This window comes from Pogoniulus pusillus, chromosome 2, assembly GCF_015220805.1.
Source record: "Pogoniulus pusillus isolate bPogPus1 chromosome 2, bPogPus1.pri, whole genome shotgun sequence".
Taxonomy (NCBI): domain Eukaryota; kingdom Metazoa; phylum Chordata; class Aves; order Piciformes; family Lybiidae; genus Pogoniulus; species Pogoniulus pusillus.
Window position 1 is genome coordinate 33,739,004 of NC_087265.1, and position 21,641 is coordinate 33,760,644.

Genomic DNA, 21,641 nt, shown 5'->3' on the forward strand with positions numbered 1-21,641 from the left:
CCTGCCCTAGGTGACCCTGCTTTGTCAGGAGGGCTGGACTCAATCTCCAGAGGTTCCTTCCAAGCCCTACCATTCTCTGATTCTATGCTCAATATCTATTTTGTATATATGAGCACATTTAACAGCAGTAGTTATTCCCATTTATCACAAAAACCTCATTAGCCTTTGATATTGCTTCATTTCAGACAGACCTTGTATTTGCCAAACAGCTTGCACAGATACCAGCAAATTGTTACATTCCACATCCTCTTTCTGGTACCTGCCTCAGTGAGCGGATGCTGGAAGTTTCCAAACACTAAAGCAGCTGAGAAGACAGCTCTGCATTTGCCTGCACTGTGTTCTTGCTTGGAAGCAGCTTTCTACATCCATCACAGTAAGGCGAGGTTTCCTCCCCTCCCCCTGTAGATGATGAAAGGTTCATTTATTCAGGAATTGACTACAGCTCTAGCTTACCTGGGAAAGCTTCCCATTCACCACAGGCAAGCAGAGTTTTCAAGACATGAATGTCTGTTTTATGAACATCTGCCCTCCATGAACCCTCAGAGTAAGAAACATATGAATGCAAGGATTGTGCACGTGGGCAATACATTGTACCTCTAAGGAAAAAAAAATGAGATGCATAACAATGCAAAAGCCTAAACTAGCAGTGGTCCAAGATCACACTACCTCACCTTCTAAAATTCATGAAAGAATATCCCACTCCTTTATTCTCTCAATATACTCTCCATCATACATCCCAGTCTAAAATTCACCCTAGTCCAGGTGTGCCACAGATATACAAAGCACAGACTACAGCCCCATCTTGTGCAAGTCCATGCCATGCTGAGTAATTAACCACAAGACAGGAAGAAAAGATGTGCTGTATGGGAAACCCTTTATTCTCAACATCTATCTTAGAGTATACAGCCCAAATCCACTAGACTAATCTGCCTAACATCCCCAGAATGATGTACTATTGACTTATCTTACAGCCTACATCTAGATACTTACCAGGCAAGATTCTGGAAAAACTGGACTTTGGACATGAGATGGTGAGGGAACAAAAGCAAGCAACCCCCCACCATGGATGCCATCAGACAACAGTTCTCCTGGCCTCCCTCGTCTTTTTAAGAGGAAGAATAAAAAGGTTTAGAAACCAGTGGCTGCCTTGGGGTGAGATGCAAAATGATCAACTTGATTCTATGCCATGCTTCAGCTCACAGAGAAAATAGGAGTTTCAGTAGTGACAGCAAGCCTGCAGGTGAGCACAGGTTAAAAAAATTGCTACTTGGGGAAGAAAAGAAATAGTCCCCAAACATACACAGGTTAGCAGTAGAAATGGCATTTTACTCAGCAGGGTTCATCCACTATGAAATTTGGAGGGAATATTCCACAAGCATATCACCCGCTGTCTGAAACTTGCACCGAAATTTACTCCTGTACCAGCAGACTCTGTTTACAGGCTATGAGTTACTATTCCCTTCCCTCCTCTTGCCAAAGCAAAAGTGCCAAGTAGAAACTATGCAAAAGTCAGTGCAACAAATGCACTAAATCTGTGATTTAGCACCCATCAGGTAGGAGTGAAACAGTTAATTTCACAGCTTCAAAATACAGCAACAAATTTCATGCCTTCTTGAAGCAAGCAGACATCAGCTACTCTCTCCCCTATAGGGCTGGAAAGGCTCAAGGAGTGAAACTCGCCTTTCCTTTGAAAACAAACTGCTGCAGTTTGAGAAAATGTTGGGAGTCTGCAAGCTAATTTGTATTGGTCTTCAATCAAGTCCATTTCTAGTGGTTTTATTACTGTCTCAGCGTCAAGGACAAATTAAAGTTAGGACAAAGGTGTCAAGTACATCCCCATAACAAGCATCTTTGAGATCCACCACACCGATGCAGCACAGCTCACAAACTCAAATGATGCCATCACCTTTCAATTACACATACATGAAAGCTTCTCTTGCCCATGAGATTTTTAAGCTGCTGCCTGCAGATGTAGGCTTCCACCTGAGGCTGTCCAGAAGAGGGCAACGAGACCAACAGCCAGAGCAGAGACCAACTGCGGCAAAGATTAATGCTCTCCTTAAAGTCTGAGTATGCAGAACCTGACAGTCCTTAAGTACATGCACCAGCTTTACAGAATTGCCTCACTTGCCTCAGCAGTTTTTCAATAGCAATCTGCAAGGCAGTCCCCCTCGACTTTTATCCCACCGTCCAGCTAGAAATTTCCCTTGAAGGTCAAGACTTAAACAAATTCATATCTTCATTCTTAGAGGAGCTGATGCTACTTAAGAAATAAAAGCATGTGCATTTTCCTTAACTTTTAACAAATCCTTTATGACTTTTTAATATAAGTTTAAGTCTTCTTTTATTTTGCAGACATTTAGATGCTATATAAAAAAGATATGGTGATGGGGATAAACTAAAAGGACAGAAAACCAGGTGTCTATCTGTCAGGTTAAATGCATCCTCTCCAATTGCTCTTTCTGCCTTGTTTTCACTGGAGACTGTATATATCCTTGTGTGCAAGACACATTCCACGTCTTGGCTGGTTTGGGAGGGGAAAAATTCACTCTGGACAACAGTACCATTTTCTGACAGCTATCCCTACATGGACTAATAGCAGACATATCAAATCCTTCACCCTACAGAAAGGCAATGTATAAAAAAACCCTAGCAAATATTAAGGCAGTACTGAATTCACATTTCCAGTTCAGATGAGCGAGGTTTGAGGAAGCTGTGATAAGACAGTGGGTACCAATGCCTAAGCCCAAACAGCACCCATTGGAGAACTGGTCTAGCAAGTTGTCAAGACTAAAGCAGCAGCCACAAACAGATATTTAGTGGCTCTCCAATTGCTTTTGTCAATACCCATGCTTTCTATGACCAGCTCACCTACCATAGCTGGGCAACTTCAAGCCCTGAGCAGCACTGCAACACAAGGTGGTGCTGGGACTCCTTTTTTTTCAGATGTGGACCAAGAGACTTCCTCTCATGGCAATTAGGATTATTACCAGGCAGGCATCAGGAAAGTGGTGTTGGTGTGAGGATGGGCAGATACAAATCTGATGGAGAGAACTGATGTGGGTGCTGCACAGCCACTTGATGAACTGCATGATTATGGGCTGGGGCGGGAAGGATATAAAAGGATGACTTCTGAATTTAAAGGCTGAAGCACAGAGAGAAGCTGGACCACAGCTAACGACAGAAGAGGCAGTTCATACCAAACATACTTGGCCTCAAAAACATGGGAAATTATTCCAATTTATGCATTCATCCTATAAATTGTGAGATCAAAAAGCAAATCCTCCATCCAACAAAAGACTTATACCGAAGGACAGAACTGGCAATGAACTTTTTTGAGTTTATACCATAAGCCCTGCACTTCCCAGGGTGGACCAACATTAGAGGCCAACCAATAAGATGTTGCCTAATACACCTACAACACCAAAAACCTGGGCATTAAGCTCCATTTCTCTCAAGCTTCAACTAACCACTCTACCTGAATTTCCAAGCTAAGAGGACTTTTTGCTTTTCTTGTGAACAGAAAACAAAGAAAGTATTGATAATTCCCCTCTATTTTTGACACTCATTTATTTCAACAGGGTACCAGCCCCATAGGGTTCAGTTTGCAACACCTCTCACCTATAAATATGCCAGGGCAGGTACATAAGCTACAACACTAAAATCAAGACTCATACGGGAGAAGTTATTACACTCTCCTTTAAGAGACTGTTTGCTGGGATGGCTTTTGCCTCCAACTGCCAAAGGATATAGGACTTCTCCAGCAATCACTGAAGTCACACAGGCAATGTAGCTCTCACCCTGCACTTCTGACTGCAAGGAGGTACCAAAGGTTGCAGAGAAGGCGCAAGCATGGCCAGCTATGGGTTCCCTCTAGCCAGGCAGAAACAGAGCATAGAAATCCAGCCTGGGACACAAGGATAGCATGTCTGTAGGTCAGCATAGCCCCCACATGATGCCTGCAAGCTCCTCATCCCTCAGCGGGTACCAATACCTAAGCCCAGACAACATCCTTTGGAGAACTGGCCTAGCAATTTATCAAGACAAATGGAGCAACAGCCCCAAACAGACATCTAATAGTTCTCCGGGTAAATGTTTCAGGTGTGTGGTGGCTAATCCAAGCACTGAGAGAAGAACTTGGTTTCTAGTAACAACAACTCGATTCTTTGGCATTAGTTTGCTTGCTGAATCACATGTCACAGTACCAGATGCTTTCAGGTGCTTTAGCATCTCTAGAAGTAGCTTAAGCTTTTTCTGCAAAAGCAAACTTAAGTACGAGACTGGAGCACACAAACGCTAAGGTGGACTGCTCCATTTTGTTCAATGCAGATCACTCCAGACATGCTTCAAAACATGACTGATGGTTGGAGGTGAGTTGGTATGGGTTTTTTTGGTGCAGACACAAAATCCCATGAGTTTGCCAATTAATACAGTCCCAGCAGATCCTACATTTCTCCAGTACACGAACCCACCCAGCATTTGTTTAGCCCATGCGGAAGTTTTGGTTGCTCTATACTTACCATGTTTAAGAACTTTCGTGAGGCAGCAGCCTCTCCCACGACCATACTACATCATCATAGAATCAACCAGGTTGGAAGAGACCTCCAAGATCATCCAGTCCAACCTATCCCCCAGCCCTATCCAGTCAACTAGACCATGGCACTGAGTGCCTCATCCAGGCTTTTCTTGAACACCTCCAGGGACGGTGCCTCCACCACCTCCCTGGGCAGCCCATTCCAATGGGAAATGACTCTCTCTGGGAAGAACTTCCTACATATTCAAGCCAGCACCATGGGGTCGATTCCTTCTTACAGCCATAAAATGTAAAGCATCTTTCAGGCCATATATAGGGAATTTTGTACATATAACCTTTTAATATCTGCCCTAGTACTTCAAAAAAAGACATGGGGGATATATTTAGCTTTTCTTAGAAAGCTTTGTATATTTGCAAAATAGCAAAATACCAAAGCAAAGACCCTAAACAAAGTCAAGAACCTATTCTGTTAAAAGGGCAGTGCATTGAGCTCATCAGCCTCATTCTTTGAGGCTTCCCAGGAAAGATAAGAACACTAGAAGCTTCTAGATGTAAAGATCTTCTGAGTTGTAGATTTAACACCTTTTTCAAAAAGGTTATCTAGATTTTAACCACTCAGGGGTCACCCTGGCTCCACATGTTCATGTGCTGAGGAGTCTACCCATCTCTCCACTTTTTTCCCACCCTTCAGTCAAAACTACTTCAGTAGGCTGCCCTTATAAAGGCAGGTAAAGAAACAAAAAATGGAAACACAAACAGGTGCACTAAGAAAGGCATTGTCTGTTTACTCCTAAGAGCAGCCCAACCTGCTGCAATGGTACTTTGTGATTTCTCATCTACTTGATCTGACCTGCTGCATACGAAGAGGACCAACCTATTGCAGCAGGATTTTGATTTCTAAATGACGATGGCAGCACTGGAAAAAACACTGTGGTTTTATCTCATGGGCAAAGACATCCAAAACAGCATCATCCTCACCCAACTGCATCTCCTTTCACAGAGGGATCTTTCCACCATGCCACTGCAGCCCACAGCTTGAAAAATATAAGCCAGAAGTAATTTTACTTTGCAGAGGAGCTGCCAGGACATGCAGCTGAAACATCAGCCCCTCTTGTCTCACCATCAGTAACCTCCACTCACAGCCCTTCCACCACAGATCGTACCATCTGCTACAAACACAAGCAGTCAGGGAATGACACTGTACCTTCCTGCTTCAGACAGCTCCCACAGCAGCCTAAAAAAGCAAGAACCAAGATCCGTACAGATCCACAGCAGTTACACTGACAATACACACTGCTACTAGCACAACAACCTAAAAGAAAAGCATTCCTTCTCTGCCCTTTCATTTCAACTGCATAGATGTCCCCAAAAGGTACTTTGAATGCTCCAGGAACCAGATTTTTATAGAGTGCTAATAGTAAACTATTTTATGATTTTTGCCACTGTTGGAAACAATGGGATCCAGGGCCAAGGAAACCCTAAGTGTTGCTGAGAGGGGAGAAAGGCTCAGAGAAGCTCTGACAGCTGAATATCCAAGTGAGATTTGGCAGATGAACAGTTCTATCCTCAAAGTCTCTATTGGAAAGAAAAAAAAAACAAAACAACAAACCACAGCAACAAACTTTTGCAATAATTAAAGCTACAAAATAAAATCAAATCAGTGTGAATTACTGCAACTACTATGAATAAAAGCATGAAATGATAAACGACAGACAGATACTACGCACAAAACTGTGTCTACCTGAAGCTGCTCACTGCTTTTCTTTTGTATTTCACACTTGCAGTATATACTTGCTGTAATTCTTATTTCTAGAATATCCTTTACCTGTTTATTAATGAAGACATCCAGTAAGGACTTGTATAGGCTCATTCCTTCTGGTATACCACTCCAAATCCAGGTCAAGCTCAGCATTGCTATACCAGCATCCTTCTCCACCAAACTGCTGTCCTACTGCCCGGACCTTCACGGCAACAGAAATATCCAAAACTCTATTCTTAAAAATCCCTGCTGCCATCTCAATATAAAAACCAAGCAGTAAGAACAGAAAGCCGGACTTCAAGAATTCTAAGGGCAAGGACACAACTTTGAGCAGAGCAGAGGTGTTGCTTGTTATGCTCAGAGTGAACAGAAATATCCACATTTGTGTAAATACAGCCTTAGTCAACAGGACAACGAATCGGTACATAGATAAATGTCACATGCTGACGTCAGTGCCAGAGCAGCCTAATCAAAGTACAGACTATTTTTAAATCCTAGTTAAAGTTCGGATTTACACACTCCCAAAAAATACCACAAGAGCTTATCTTTTCTTCAAATCCTTTAGAAAATCCCTTATAGCAGTAAGACAGAGGTGTAGTGTTTCTTTCTCTCTGGCACTGCAGACACAAAAGCAAAGCTCTACCCAACCCTGAAACTTGCTGCTCCATCTGACACGTGACTGCACTAGAAAGCAGAAGATAAGGATTTGGGAAAGAGTGCACATCAGATTGGCACTAGTGCTCGTATTGGAAATTCACCCAGATGGGTTAAAAATAACACTCTGAACGTTCACAGCCATGCTGAAGGTCGCTTTCGGCAGAGCTGCTGTTTTTATAGTAAGAGCCTCTGGTGACATGTGACTTGCTAGTGCCAGTATTTTTGTCCCCAGAAAACAGGCAGCACAATCAGGTTCCCGTGGCTGAGAGTTAAGGTCATGGAGGCTGGTCACAACCAATAGCACAGTGCCACAGCAGAGAAATCAAACCCAACACCTACTTGATTGACTTGTTTTCCTTCTTAAAACCAATCTTCCACTCATTTATGTTGAAGTCATTTCTCGCTACCAGCAGCACACTCCAGCCAACATTCCTGTTATGCATTTCCATGGTTTTAAGGCCCATTACCGTGAGGTCCAGTTTCAGTAAGGGGAGAACCAGCAAGGCACAAGGAGTGTTTACACGGACCAAGCCACGGAGCTTCTTCTGCCCTTGCAGAGCACCAGTGTGGAGAGAAGAACATCATTATCTTCAGAAAGCTGCCTCTGTCAGTGTGCTGGCAGAACATTCACAATAACTAACTTGAGGAGATATTCCCTATGGTGACCCTGGGGACTCAGGCTAGGCTCCACAGTCTCTCATCTAGAAGGGAAGCAAGTCTGACTAGGTATGCCTGATGCTGCCTTCAGCTCTTCACTGCCATCTCAAGGACTCCACAATTGTAAGGGGCCTTGCTGCTTCCTTGCAGTTGTAAAGTTTTCTAGCAATGTTCCATGTGGGTGGAAAGGGACTGGGAATCTACAGTTAAGGGGAATGAACCCTGTCATCAAGTTTTATCCTTACTGCAGACAACAGCACAAGTGACAAAGGACAGGAGAGAAAAGGCAGGCTGTACAGAGTTACAAGCAATCCACATAGCAAATTAGGATTCCAAGGCTGAATCCAAACACTCGGTTCATAATCAAGTTACAGGAGGAAACAATCACATACTTTTTAACAGCCAAGTCCTTGTTCCCATCAGAACTTTTTCAGAGGACTTTGCATTTCATTTTCTGAAGAGCATTCAAGGAACCTGATTTTTCACACATTTTCATCCCATCCAGACTTCTTTGCTTAAAGTTTGACACCTTCCATGCAAGCCATACTTAGTACAGACTCAACACAGAATAGAGTTCAAGCACGTATTTCTATGGGGTAATTGGAGCCAGTGACACCACACTAAGTCCTGAAGTTCTCTCTGTGCTTCTCTCTGGCAGCCCAGGTAACAATGCCTGTTAGTAAGGTTTATCAGCACTTCACATGGTAGCAGTCTCATTTTTAAGAGACTGGGCACCCACCCTCCAGTACTTTGCAGACTACTAGCTACAAAAGTCTTGTGCCCCAAGACAAAGCTCATATTCCTACTGTTTTTCCAGGAACAGAAAAATCCCCTGGTTTGTTTTCTAAAGGTGGCTTGTTCACAAATACTAACAGTATCTTCACACTTGAGCTTCCATCCATCATCACTGGAACTCGCTGAAGCAAATAGCTGGTGTTAGAAGAGCTGAGCTGTAACCACATGTAATGAACTGAAGTCATCTTTGCAGGTGATCTTTGAAAGGTGTAGTAGGCATTGGATGATATTTGTAACAGTGAGCAGCAAGTGTTCACACTGATGTCTTATTCTCATTCTTTGCTGGGTTTTAAATGAAGGAACGATGTTTTAAAACAGCAAGAAGCTTTTAGTTCACTGACAGCACTTCCTTTGGCTAGAATATACACCTAATTTAAGTGTTTCTTGAAGAAATAGATAAATGAAGATACCAGCTTCATGAAAGATCTCTTGACTTATTATTCCTCAGGGATACAGAGAGAAGAGGCCTATTTAGTAGCAGCCATCCAGTAAAAAGCTGCTGGTGCAGAACAGGAAGATTTTTATTTGGGGGAAGACGAAAGCTTCATCCATAACTAATAGACTTGCAGCCAGTAGTGAAATAGCATGCCAAGGGGAGTCATATCCCAGCAGTGCCAAACCTGCCTGACTGTATGATGTGGCAGGGATGCTGGACTCAACTCCCAACAACCTCCCACTCCCACAAAAAAAATTGCATCTGTGGCCTCTCACAAGCACAAACTCCACCATCAAGGCACCACTGACTTCTGAGCTTAACCACATAAAGAGATACAGAAGGGGAAAAAAAAAAGAACTCTTCAGGGAAAGAGAAACCCAAAGCCAAAGGCAAACAAACAAAGCCACACAAACCAAAACACCCCAACCAAAAATAAATAATGAAAGAAGAAAATAAAAACTGGCTGCCACTTGGTGAGATCATACATATGCCTCAACTTGTGAAGATGCATATGAATTGATTTCTCTCTCAACCAAGGAGTTGCTTTATTTAATGGAAGACAGCAGAGATAAACATCTTGGATAAACTAGCAGTAGAAGAACCTATTTCCCCAAGAGAAAGAATCAATGATTATCCATTTTGCCTTTTATCCTCTTAGTCGCACAGTGAATTTGAGAAAATGAGCTAACCACAGCTCCCATCTGCACTTCCCCCAGATGTTTCTTCAACTAAAGAATCCACAGCAGAGTCTGCACCAAACCCTTTTTGACAGGATTTTCTTACAAAACTTAAACATGAGAACCAAAGCACTTTCACTTTGAAAGATAAATTTAGTGCCGGTTTGCAGCTTGACTGAACAACCCACAGAGCTGGACAAGCAGAGGTGGCCTCCTGGGACTACACAGTTTTATGCAGCCCATTTTAAACTGGAAATATGTTAGCTTGTAGATCTGGAGTAGTATACAGACCTTAACTACATAAAAGAACACGAGTATAGCATAACAAAGTCTTTAAGCAAGACCCATGCTGAGAACCCTGAAGTCCCCTGCAGCGCTTTCCCAACCCCCCAAGAAATAAACTCTGTATTCGGTGAGGAGGGGGAAAAGGAATACAAAGTACATTTACTGTAATACTCACAGATGAAAAATTGTAATTGCTCTGCCTTGACATCTGGTTTTTATTTCACTTCCATTATATTAGATTACATAACAAACAGATGATGCATTAGAGCTAGCGAGTTCTTCTGAGTCTTGTGTGGATTTGGTGTTTACATTCTTGTTCATAAAAATTGAAGCTATGCCGCACACACAGGCACGTTTGAAACAGACAAAGACAAATGGGCAGTTTTCAAAGGACAAAATAAAACTAATTGACAGGGGGGAAGGTATATTAATCCATACAGGAATACTCCAATCCAGTTCAGAAATTGAATCCACATATAACAGCACTTGCAGCTGTGCAGACAAAGTTTATAGGAACAAGCCACAGGGAGCACACAAGTTTACAGCCGGGTGAAACAGTTAGGTAAGCAAGCGCCAAATCTAATGATGCAAACACAAATTCCACCCTGCCCTGTCACATTACTGTTATCTAATGAAATCCAACTCCACATCCCCCTTTCCATCTTCTAGTTTGGGTCTGTAAAATCATTATTTTCTTCTGCAGACAATGGTACTTTTAAGTCACTCCTGATGTGGTAGTGATTCACAGTCTTGAGAGCAAATGGCAGACGTGTCATTTTCAAAAGCAGACATCTACTCTGCTGACCCTGTCCCTAGACACACGTTATAAACTTTCTTCTGAGTCAACAGCACATCCTTCCTTTGCAGCAATTCAGGAAGTCATGCAGTCATTATAAAGCTGAATCAGCTGAACACAGGTGATCTTCACACACCAGCAAGGTTTCAAGTCCATCTCTGCTATGCAAAACCTGTAGCGTATCTTATCAGACCTGATTACAGATTTCTTCCCAGCATGTGCTTGCATGTGTCCCCTTCCTAGGCAATGCAAGACCACAGAATCACAGAAGGTTAGAGGGGTTGAAAGGGACCTCAAAAAATCACCTAGTCCAACTCTCTTGCCTGAGCAGGACCACTAGAGTAGGTCACAATGGAATGCATCCAGGCAGGTTTTGAATGTCTCCAGAGAAGGAGACTCCACAATCTCTCTGGGCAGCCTGTTCCAGAAATTCTGTCACCCTCACAGTAAAGAAGTTTTTCCTTATATTTCTTTGGAACTTCCTATGCTCCAGATTGCACCCACTGCCCTGTTCTCCATCACTCGCCTTTCACATACTTGTAAACATAAAGATGCAACAAAACAGCTGCATCTGAGCATACTGCATTTCAAAAATGGAACATGACAGAGTTGCAGAGCTACAATAAGATACAATACCATCTCTTACACTGCTAAACCAAGGGTTCAAACATACTTTTTTATGCCTCTGCTCTAGTTACCGGTTTGAATTAATATCCCTTCCTCCAAAACACACAAACAAGAACAAAGTCCCCAAGAAGCTGCAAAATTATGCAGCTTGTGACAGCCCTGTGCTTCTCTTTACAGAATGATCAAGTCTTATCTGGCACAATTCTGAACCTTTTACAAATCCCATACTCACAGAAAAATCACTTAACGAAAAAGTACTGTCCACTGTTAGAAGGTGCAACAAGTGACCCCCAACCTACCCTCTGCACATTTAAGTAGTCAGCATGGCCATCACCACCAGTATTGTCATATTCCTTTATGACCTAGAAAGCTCAGGTAGAGCATTTGGGCCAGCAAAGCATCCAGATTATCAAGCAACGTTATGGCAAGAATTACATACTCATGTACTATGTTGCTTTATACTCACCTCAGGTTGCATGCTTTGCTGCTTGGCAGCCTTAAACGTCTCCTACAGCTGGCTATCAGGTAAGACACAGGACTAGCTACACTTTTAGCCTGCTCAAGCTCAACAGATTCTAGGACTAGATTTATCACTTCAGTGATTTCAACAGGGACTTGTCTGTTTTGGCCCACAGCAATTTCATCATCTCAAGTTATATTTCAGAGAAGTAAACTTCTCTATGAGAAGAATAAAAGAGGTAGGGTAACATTCACAGCAATTTCAGGGTGTAAGTTTTGTCTGAAGCACAGCACAGGTTATATAAAACCAGACGTATGCTCCTATCATGCAGACTTTAACTGTGTACAACACACAACCATTTCTAAGAACTAATTACCATTTTTCTCAGTATAAGCCACCTTACAGGAAATTCTGCAGGATGTGTATGCCTTTGATGCATACAGATTTTCATGAATGACGTTGCAAGGACCTACTCTCTCACACACTCTACCAAAAAGGGTTCAAGCAAACACAGTGACTGACTCCGCACACTTACCTAGTGAGGCTCGCAAGCATCTAACATTGCTTTGAGTAAAAGTGGAACAAATCTCATGTTTAATCACTGCAACTGACAAAATCTTTCCAAAAAGGTTTTTTATACCCTGTTTCTACTAAAACAGCCTGTGGTATCTGCAGACCCTGAGAGCTGACAAGTAGCCCCAACATCTGAACCAAACCAACAAGAGCCGGTACAGAATCCCCACGCTTTGTTTGGGAAATGCCTGCCAAGACTCCCTGTGGATGGGACCTCTCCAAGTAGGAGGTTAGTGACATATAAGTTTGAGCCAAATATGAAAATAATAAAAGCACTGATGGATATCACTGTAATGCTTTCCAATTTCCAAAGGCCAGTTATTGGCTTTTCTCCCCACTTCTTACATAAATCTGTACACGCTTACACTGCATGGTGTGTAGACGATGTAAAAAAAAAGTTCAAAACATTAGTCATGGAAAAAGAAGTGGAAAAATACTGCAAAAACTGTAGTTTAAGAAGGCTATCCCTCAGGTATTAGAGAAATCTGCTGCCAGCATGGCAAACAAAAGCAAAAAGATTATTTTCCAAAGGGTGTCACTGATGGTCACATCTTAAAAGATTCATCAGTAAGCACCAAGTGGGCAACTATTAATATTGGAACAAAAAGGATGGTACTAGGTGTATTCTATTTCTACCATAAGGTGCTTTTCCCCCTCTGAACATTTCTCCACTTGACTAGGTTCTTAGCAAGCCCAGAAAAAGCTACTCAAAGCAGGAGCTTAGAGGAAGAGGGAAAGGAAAAGGGGGAAAAAAGATGACATGAAACGTAATAGCAGTGCCACCTCCCATTACAAACACCAACCACTAAGATAGTTAAGTAAGTCTTCAAAGGAAATCCCATGAAAACAAGACTCAGAGGAAAACAACAAGCAGCGAGGAGTAGACAAATCTGCCCTAGTTCACAGCTCCAGCATTGTTCAGGCTAGACCCCAAGGGACAGGAGTTCCTTACTCCTGCACACAGCTTCTATCCACCCCCACTTTCCTGCTGTTCTTAGAATCATAGAACACATTTGGTCAGAAGGGACTTTTAATGGTCACCCAGTCCAATTCCCCTGTAGTAAGCAGGGATTATCTTTAACTATATCTGGTTGCTCCAAGTCCCATGAAGCCTGATCTTGAATGTCTCCAGGGATGGGGCCTCCATTACCTCCCTGTTCCAGCATCCCCATAGTAAAGAATTTCTTCCTAATGTCCAATCTAAATCTACCCTCCCCTAGTTTAAAACCATTGCACTTGTAAACAGTTCCCACCCCGCTTTCCTGTAGCCCTCCTTCCTGAAGCATCAAATAAGGTTATTCTTCCATTTCACCTTTAGAAGGTCTTTTAGGTGCCCACCTAGTAAAACACATAAGGGTTGCATTACACACCCAAAACAATTTAACCAAAGCAGGCTTTCTTACAAACCTAAGAAATCCCAGCAGTTGGCTGTATTACTCAAAGGCATCTGCTTTTTTGGTACTTGGGAAAGGCAAAAATGCACAACCAGGGTAAAAACCTGTCATTGGATTAGGAAAAAAATAACAAGCGATTGCCATCACCTTGGGTCAGTCATGGAGGCTGCATTTACAGCAGCCATGATATCAACTGCAAGCCACATGATGGACCCAGCTCTCCTTTCTGTGAAATGCTCCTGCTGAAGACAGAAACTCAATATGCACTCCTGGGGGAAGCCATCACATTGGCAAGAGGGCAACCACCTGCTAGCCAAGAGAAAGAACAGCTTCGCATTTTGGTGTGGATAAACTAATACGTTACCCTCCAGCTGAACTCTTGCTTGCACTACCTCACCTCACTCTCTATAAGAGATCGTGCCTACATCATCTCTTAGCCCATGCTGATAAGCTGGCAAAGCAGTGCAAAGCAGTGGTTCATTATTTGAATACCTTCCTGTGCTGGTGGGGGTGGGGAGAGGCAGCAAAGGTGTCTTCTCCGAAAAAACAGCACACAGCCCTCGGCATAACAAGTCCTCAAGCATGCCAAAAGCAGAATAGTGAACTCCACGGGAAGAGAAAGCATGCCAAGAGTTGCTGCATGCAACAGTGTGAGAATAAGGGCTACATGGCTCTGACTTTCTTGGAGGCCAAGATGACAAAGCTGTTTCTTCAGCACCAAAATGTTAACTGCTTATTCATTCTTGCTTGTCATCTGTAAGCAAACTACTCCTCCATTCATTACAGCCTGGCAGAATGCAAAGGCGTAGTGCAGAAGCCTTCATTTTTACTATTCTAAATGGTGCTATTTTTGCCTTTAAGCCTCCGGTATCATAAATCACATATCCTTCACAGGCATCACCCCCAGCTCCCTCCACTCAGCTATTGTGCCTTCTAGAGCTGTAGGTGTTTTCTTCCCGTAGCTTTACCTGATGAGAGCAATCGGGAGCGAGTTGTGACATCTGGCTGCTCCGCTCTCCTGCAGCGGTGTTGCAGGGCGTTGTGTCTGTAAGGCAATGTCTAACTCCTTATTTCTAGGGCAGCCAGATTAATAAATTGCTGCACGTGGCCAGCAAACCATGCCCGACAACAAAGCCGTTCTAATGACTGTCCAATTTGTGCTTAACCCCCCAGGCTTTCAACATTAACATCACCTTTCAACATAGGACTAACTGCCACGGCCGCTCTCCAACAGACAATGCCAGACATGCGAAGCCTCAGTACACATTGCATTTTCTGTCCTCTCATCTGTTTTCACCAGCAATAAGTTTTCACTTCTGCTCAAATGCCAGACAAAACATCTTTAAGCTGCCAGTATGCTTCTCTGCTGGCACCGCCAAGGGCACACTGCAAAGGTCAGTGGTTTGAAGAATCTGCACAATGTATCAGAAAGCCCTACAAGCATGTGATGCTTGGAACGAGAGACTGATCCATAATTAGATATTTCAGTGTTTGTTATCCTGGAAAGAGGTCCACAGCAGCAATTCCTGAGTCCAAGACTGAAGGGGGTGGGGAGGGCTCACACAGTCAAATTTATTTTCTCAGTATCTAAAAAAAGGTTTGAGATGAAACTAAAAGGTGGAGACCAGCAACGATGCCTGAAGCCCAGCATTTGCTAGCAGATGCTGAGCTGCCTGCTTTAGTCATGTTTTAAGAGCCTTACGGCTCAAATACCTCTGACGGAGTCTAACACATGAATCAGGATGTGGACGCTTCAAGTCAGAAATTTTCTAATTAAAGGAATCAGCAGGCAGGCAGTGAGAGTGTCCAGCAGGCTCTGCTAGCTTCAGTTCAAGAAGAGGAGGGAGGAGAAAACACTGCAGTCTGAGTTTTCCTCACAGCATCTTCCCTGTGCACAAAGGTATTTTCTGCACAGCTTGGTCACCAATATTACTAACTTGAAAGTGAAAGAATGATAAATAAAAAGAGGTTTGAGCTGATAAATCACTTAAAATTTGCCAGTACAAAGAATATATTAACAAACCAGGATGTTATTAACAACTTGTGAACGTGACAACAGCAGTCAAGCTTGCAGACATAATGAAAATGCAGTCTTGCAGGGAAAGGGTAGGAAAAACCAAAACACACACACCACACATTAAGAAAGTGAATGCTGAGCATTCTGCTCTTTCAAAATAAGAGTCTGTTACAACCTCATTAACAACCACTTTTATCTATTTACTATTTCCTAGTGCAAAATAATTCTGGTTTAAAATACTGGGCAGGGAGAGGCACTGTAATTCAAAAGAAACAGTCCCATGCTTGTCTATTGCAAGAGGGGAAAATGAAGTTTCTAGCAGAAAAACAACCACAACTCATACGTTTGCTTGATGAAGCCACAAACACCTGTGTGTCTAAACCAACGACAAGTATAATTTTCAATATAAAAACAAGCTCCTTCTGCAAACCTCTATAGGCCTCAGGAGCTTGAAAAGCAAAACAAAACACCACAGCTACACTCATAGAACCATAGAATCAACCAGGTTGGAAGAGACCTCCAAGATCATCCAGTCCAACCTATCCCCCAACCCTAGCCAGTCAACTAGACCATGGCATTAAGTGCCTCATCCAGGCTTTTCTTGAACACCTCCAGGGACGGTGCCTCCACCACCTCCCTGGGCAGCCCATTCCAATGGGAAATCACTCTCTCTGTGAAGAACTTTCTCCTAACATCCAGCCTATACTTCCCCTGGCACAACTCTTTAATGCCAGCTGCGCTCCCAGCTCACCTTCCCTAAGGAGACTGGGCTTGTCCCACAGCACTGCAGGACAGCAGCAACTCTTGCAACTGGCAGTTCTCTGGCTAGCCTCTCACAAGGAAAGCAGCTTCAATAATAAAATACAAAATATGCAGGAAAGATGAAATTTTAGGGCCTCTTACTCCTGATTAAAGTCCCAATTGATACACAGGCTGCTATGATCTACGCTCCTTACAGCTCAGCGTTGACGAGGAGCTGCTGAGGGTCTGACAGATATTGTAGTCTTGAGAGGGCAAGAGCAGGACAATTAATGACTGGTTTTCAATGGAAGCATCTACTCAGCAGAAGTGTCATCTACCTTTAGCAACACATGTTACAAACTCATTGGCTAGGCAAAGACTCTACTGCTTGTGTCCAATTCTAACTGGCTTATCCAGTTTAAGTCTTACTAAGGCTAGCATTATGCTATCACAGAATAGCAGGTTGAAGGGGACCTCAAGGATCATCTCATCTCACCTTTCTTGGCAAAAATGCAATCTAGATAAAATGGCCTAGCACCCAGTACAGCTGTATCTTAGAAGTGTCCAATGTTGGGGGCTGTCACATCTCTGGGGAGATTATCCCAATGGCTGACTGCCCTTGTGAAAAAGTCCCTCTTCTGTCTTATCAGAATATCCCCAGAAGTAATTTGTACACAATATCCCTAGTCTTTTCCAAGTGGTTCTTTGGAAAAAGGGAGTCTCCATCCTCTTTATAGCAAGACAATGTCTAGCTGGCCAAACCCAAAACTTTACAAGTATGTTACTAGAGGCATCCTGCCACACTGTGCGTAATGCAATGGGCGTTACCAGCATGCTGGATGCTTCAGAGACAAATAGAGGCAAAGGCTGATACTGTGGCAGCCATTAGGCAGGGCAGCAACTTCTCAGAAGTCACCTCTTGGGACTTCAAGAACAAAGGAAGTGTAAGAGACAACTTGATGTGTAATGGCCAGCACTGGGCATCTTTCATCCACTCTCACATGGCAGTCCAGAAAGCTCCCAGAACCATCGCTCAGTTCACCTCTACAGAGAAAAAACACCATGCCACATCCCAGCCTAAATAACATGTGTAATCTCCAGCCATTCAGTGACCAGTTTCTGGGCAAAAAGGAAAGTAAAAGCAAACCAAAGCACATCTTGATTCAACCCACAGCTTAAGCAGCAATTAAGAAGCCTGCCTTTAGCCTCACACCACTCCACTATACCACACCATGCTAATGCCCCATTTATTCAAAGGTATGTCAGACATGAAAGGGAAAATGAAAGCCTGCCTTAAGAAGCAGGCTACATCTTAAGCCAACATCAGGATGCAAAAAAGCACAGCCCAAGCCAAATTGTCCCCAGTTCAGATGGGAGAGAGAGAGCCCAGACACACAAAGAAGTGGCCATGCAGCTTCATTACACACATTAGGGAACAGGAGCTCCCTCTAACCACTGCAGAGTTAGTTTCTGAACCAAAAGGGGATCTCATAGTTAACTTCAACAAAAACCTTTTCACAAACTCAGGCTTTAGTAACCAAGGTAGAGTTAGGATAGATACAGACACACGCATATATATATGCGCACATGTATACACATAATCCCACATCCCTGAGCCAACTCCAAACAGCCTTGTTGCTGTCTAACAGCATCATATACTCCTGAGCAGCCACTTTCTGCCAAGATTGGGCTAGGCACAGACTCTCAATACAGGAACAGCACAAAAGCATAAACACTGCCATCTGACTTGACAATTGAAAGAAGGAAAAGCACAGCCTCCCACCAACACAGGTATGGGCAAGCAGGAGCCAAAAAGTCACAGTGACATAACAACCATTGCCTTTTCCTGCCACCATCAGAATTTTGTGGCTGTCTGGCACCCCCAGGCCCATCTCAGATGTAGGAATAGAAAAACTACACAGTGAAGTGTTTTTAAAGAATTTTTTTCATTCTCAAGCCTTATGCTCTAATGGGGAAAGTGTGGGCCATTAGCTTTACTAAAACATGTAAATCTTTATTAATATTAGTTTGCAACTAAAGAAAGGAGAAGAGAAAGGAGAGATATTGATGCTGTAGCTCTAATACTTGGCACAAAACAAACAATCCTATACTGGAAATTACAGAGCTTGTGAAATCCTTACTCTAGGCTGAGACTGAGCCACATTTTCCTTTCTGGCAACAGAAGGCAACTGTAATTGGACAGCTTTCTCATGAAATAGGTGTATCTCAAAGCATTTAAAGACACAAATCACATGAAAATCTGCCCTTTCAGGCTTCTTCCAGCCTGTAGTAGGCTGACACAGGCATTAGGACCAACAGATTGATTGTTTTTCAACAGAGAAAAACAACATTTGCAGAAGTTTATTAGGAAACAAGCAGTTTGTTTGATAGCAGCTACAGCTGGTTCCTCAAAATTGGCAAAAACAACTTCAAAAGCTTTCATCCAGGAGTGGGATGTCTAGGAATTTTTCCGGGCCCTTCCACCAGCAGTTTTTGTTTATATTTAGGTACAGATTAAGAGACTTTAAAAAATCTAAACTTTATAAATCTTGTAAACACTTCTCCGGCATTTGGTCTATTAACTCTGCTCAACTGCTCAATTTACAAGGGAGCTGCAAGAGCATCATCAGTACAGTGATGCAAGAAGGAAGAGGAAGATGCTTCTAGAAAAGACAAGCAGGTTGTTTTATTAGGGCATTCTCCAAGAAGAAAAGGCCAGAATCTTGAGGGAACAAGCAGGTTTTACCCCAACCTCTGATTCACACTGACAAGCAGCTGCACACAATTATTTCAGCCTCTTTGGTAGCTCCCTAAGGCTTCTCTACAAGAATCAAAACACAGACAAAGACTGCAGCTACTCTGTGACAAGGAGGGAGAAGTTAAAAAATTCCTTTAAATTTAAATCCATGACTTCAGCACATTTCTTTAGTGCTTCTTAATTGGCAGAACAATATTTCATAGTATTCAGTCACTGCAAAACCCTCACATTTTCACTTTGCTCCTTTCCTGCTTTACTGAAAATTGGGAGGAAATGGCCAATAAACCACTGACATTTTTTACAGTGACTTGAGCAAGCTACTGTGAAGAGGCAGCTCTGTTAGCCACTGCCATCACGCACCCCACAGAGGTGGTACAACTGGGGCATCCGTGCACCCCACAAACTGAGCAGCACAACTTTTCTTATTCTGCCAGGGCCACAGCTTGTCACAAGGCTCACAGCAACACATGGGGTACACCACGAGTAGGAAACTTGCTGCTAAGAGAGATTATACTTCAGTCACAGAGAGACAAAACCAACCAAGCAGAAATCTCCAACGCATCTTGTGCCGCTCTCTGCAATAGAAAAGCGACTTGAAGATGAGTATTTGCTTCAATGTTCAGCTCTACCTTCTTTATTCTTTTAAAACTAGAGTAGGCTTGCAACTGGATCTCTTAACTGACACAGGCATACAGACAGCAGCGACTGGCATACTCGAAATGTGCAATTTCATTCCTGCAATGAAATTCCTATTTTCTTCCTCTTACCTAATAAACGAAGCCACTGCATTTCCTCAAAGTTAAGCTCTACCCTGTCTTTTAAATCCACTACTTTTAGCAGGTTTCTTACCTTCCATTTATTGAAGCACTGGGTTTGCTCGACAGCTGTTCGAGCAAATGGCTTAGTAGAAAGTTTCTTTCATGCAATAGCTAGAACAGCAGAAGATCAAGTAACTCTTGCTCAATTACTTTGGGCAATTATCCCCAAACATCCCGTTCTTTTGTGCAAGGCTATCCATATTCTCTCCAACAAAAGTAAACATCAGCTCTGCTTTGCAATATTACTAGAACAAAAATAGTCTGAGCACCCACCTCAAAGGCCAGCCTTCCTAAGTGCCCAAAGGTGAAATGAGATCCTGGACTCCCCAGAGATAGCAAGCACAAAGCAGACAAAGCAGCCACAAACCACTGCAGGTACTCCTCTGAGCTCAGATGCATCTCCAAAGTGACAACCCACAGGTAGCCTTGGAGCAGAGAACTGCAGCAGCTGAGCTGTGAAACAACTGATACATACCAGGATAACAAGAGGTAAGCACGTGTGAGGAGCTCCACTGAAGATAACCAAAAAGGCCTTAGCACCAGGGTCACAAAGGCTGGTGCTCTGCACTTCATAACTAGTTGAAACATAGCCTAAGTAACTGAGGTATGATGCGAAGGCATTTGGCTTGCTGACAGCTATGAAAACAGGCACATTTGTTCCAGTAAACACTACAACTACACCTGTAAACATCATCTCCCAAGACAGGATCTTTTCATATCAGATACTGCTCCAGAACCTATAAAATTAACAGGGAGGAAGAGAAGATCAGCTTGTCATCTGAAATGCAACAGCTCTGACACCCCACCAAGCTTGCACGTCCCACAGCACTCTTGACCACTTTTCAGCTGCAAAATTAGCAACCTCTGGCCTACTTTTGGGCATGTTAGAGTCCAACTATATTTACGCTGACAGAGACAAGCAAAGGCTGTGACGATTTATTGACGCAAGAGCTATTTCATGTTCTCTGCCAGAAATTAATCAGTGGAGGAGGAGGAATTCTCTTTAAGCCCCAGTTAGAAAGCACTTTGGTGAACTGCTAAAGAAAACAAGTTGAGGCCTTGCATGACAAATGTGATCAAAGCAATTAAATTTCAAGAAAGTGCAACTTTCACACCATGGATACTTTAGAAAGACTTTGCAAGTCACAAGAAGCCACTGCCTGAACGGGACTACTGCACACACTTTTCCTAATGATGAAGAACACATGAGAAGACTAATTCAGAGCATTCCCAAACTTTTGTCAACATAAATCGCTGCCATGTTTCTTCAAATTACCCCATCTCAACTTAGAGGGTCAGTACACGTTAACTGTCACTTGTTTGAGTCCTAGTGCAATTGTGGATACAAGGAAGGAAATCAGCAGCAAATATCCCATGAACCATTTGAAGTAGCTGCTGCACTTAAAACTAAAGAAAAAAAAAAAAACAAAACACAAAAAACACACAACCAAGAATCTTTAAACCAGACTGAACCAACAGAATCACCCCTACCTGCCAAGAAGCCATCATGATAAACCTGTCAAGAGCTACAAGCCTGCAGAACAGGCCTTCCACCTGCTGGGAAGAAGAAAAAAAAAAAGAAAAAAATTCTAATGCCAATCAGACACTTGCTGCTGGCAGGGAACAGATGCCAAAGCCCTTCTTCTCAGCTTGTTAA

At 42.9% G+C, this 21,641-nt stretch overlaps 1 protein-coding gene across 14 annotated transcripts in view; it reads right to left on the reverse strand.

The window, feature by feature from the left end:
* HDAC4 (histone deacetylase 4) overlaps window positions 1-21,641 on the reverse strand; it is a 277,057-nt gene that overhangs the window by 216,261 nt on the left and 39,155 nt on the right. The window contains exon 1 of one of the 14 annotated variants that reach the window (XM_064159970.1): window positions 20,258-20,336. The exons of the other annotated variants lie outside the window; for them this stretch is intronic. The gene's annotated coding sequence lies outside the window, so the exon portion shown is untranslated. Of the gene's footprint in view, window positions 1-20,257; window positions 20,337-21,641 lie in introns of those variants that run through there. 14 annotated transcript variants of the gene reach the window in all.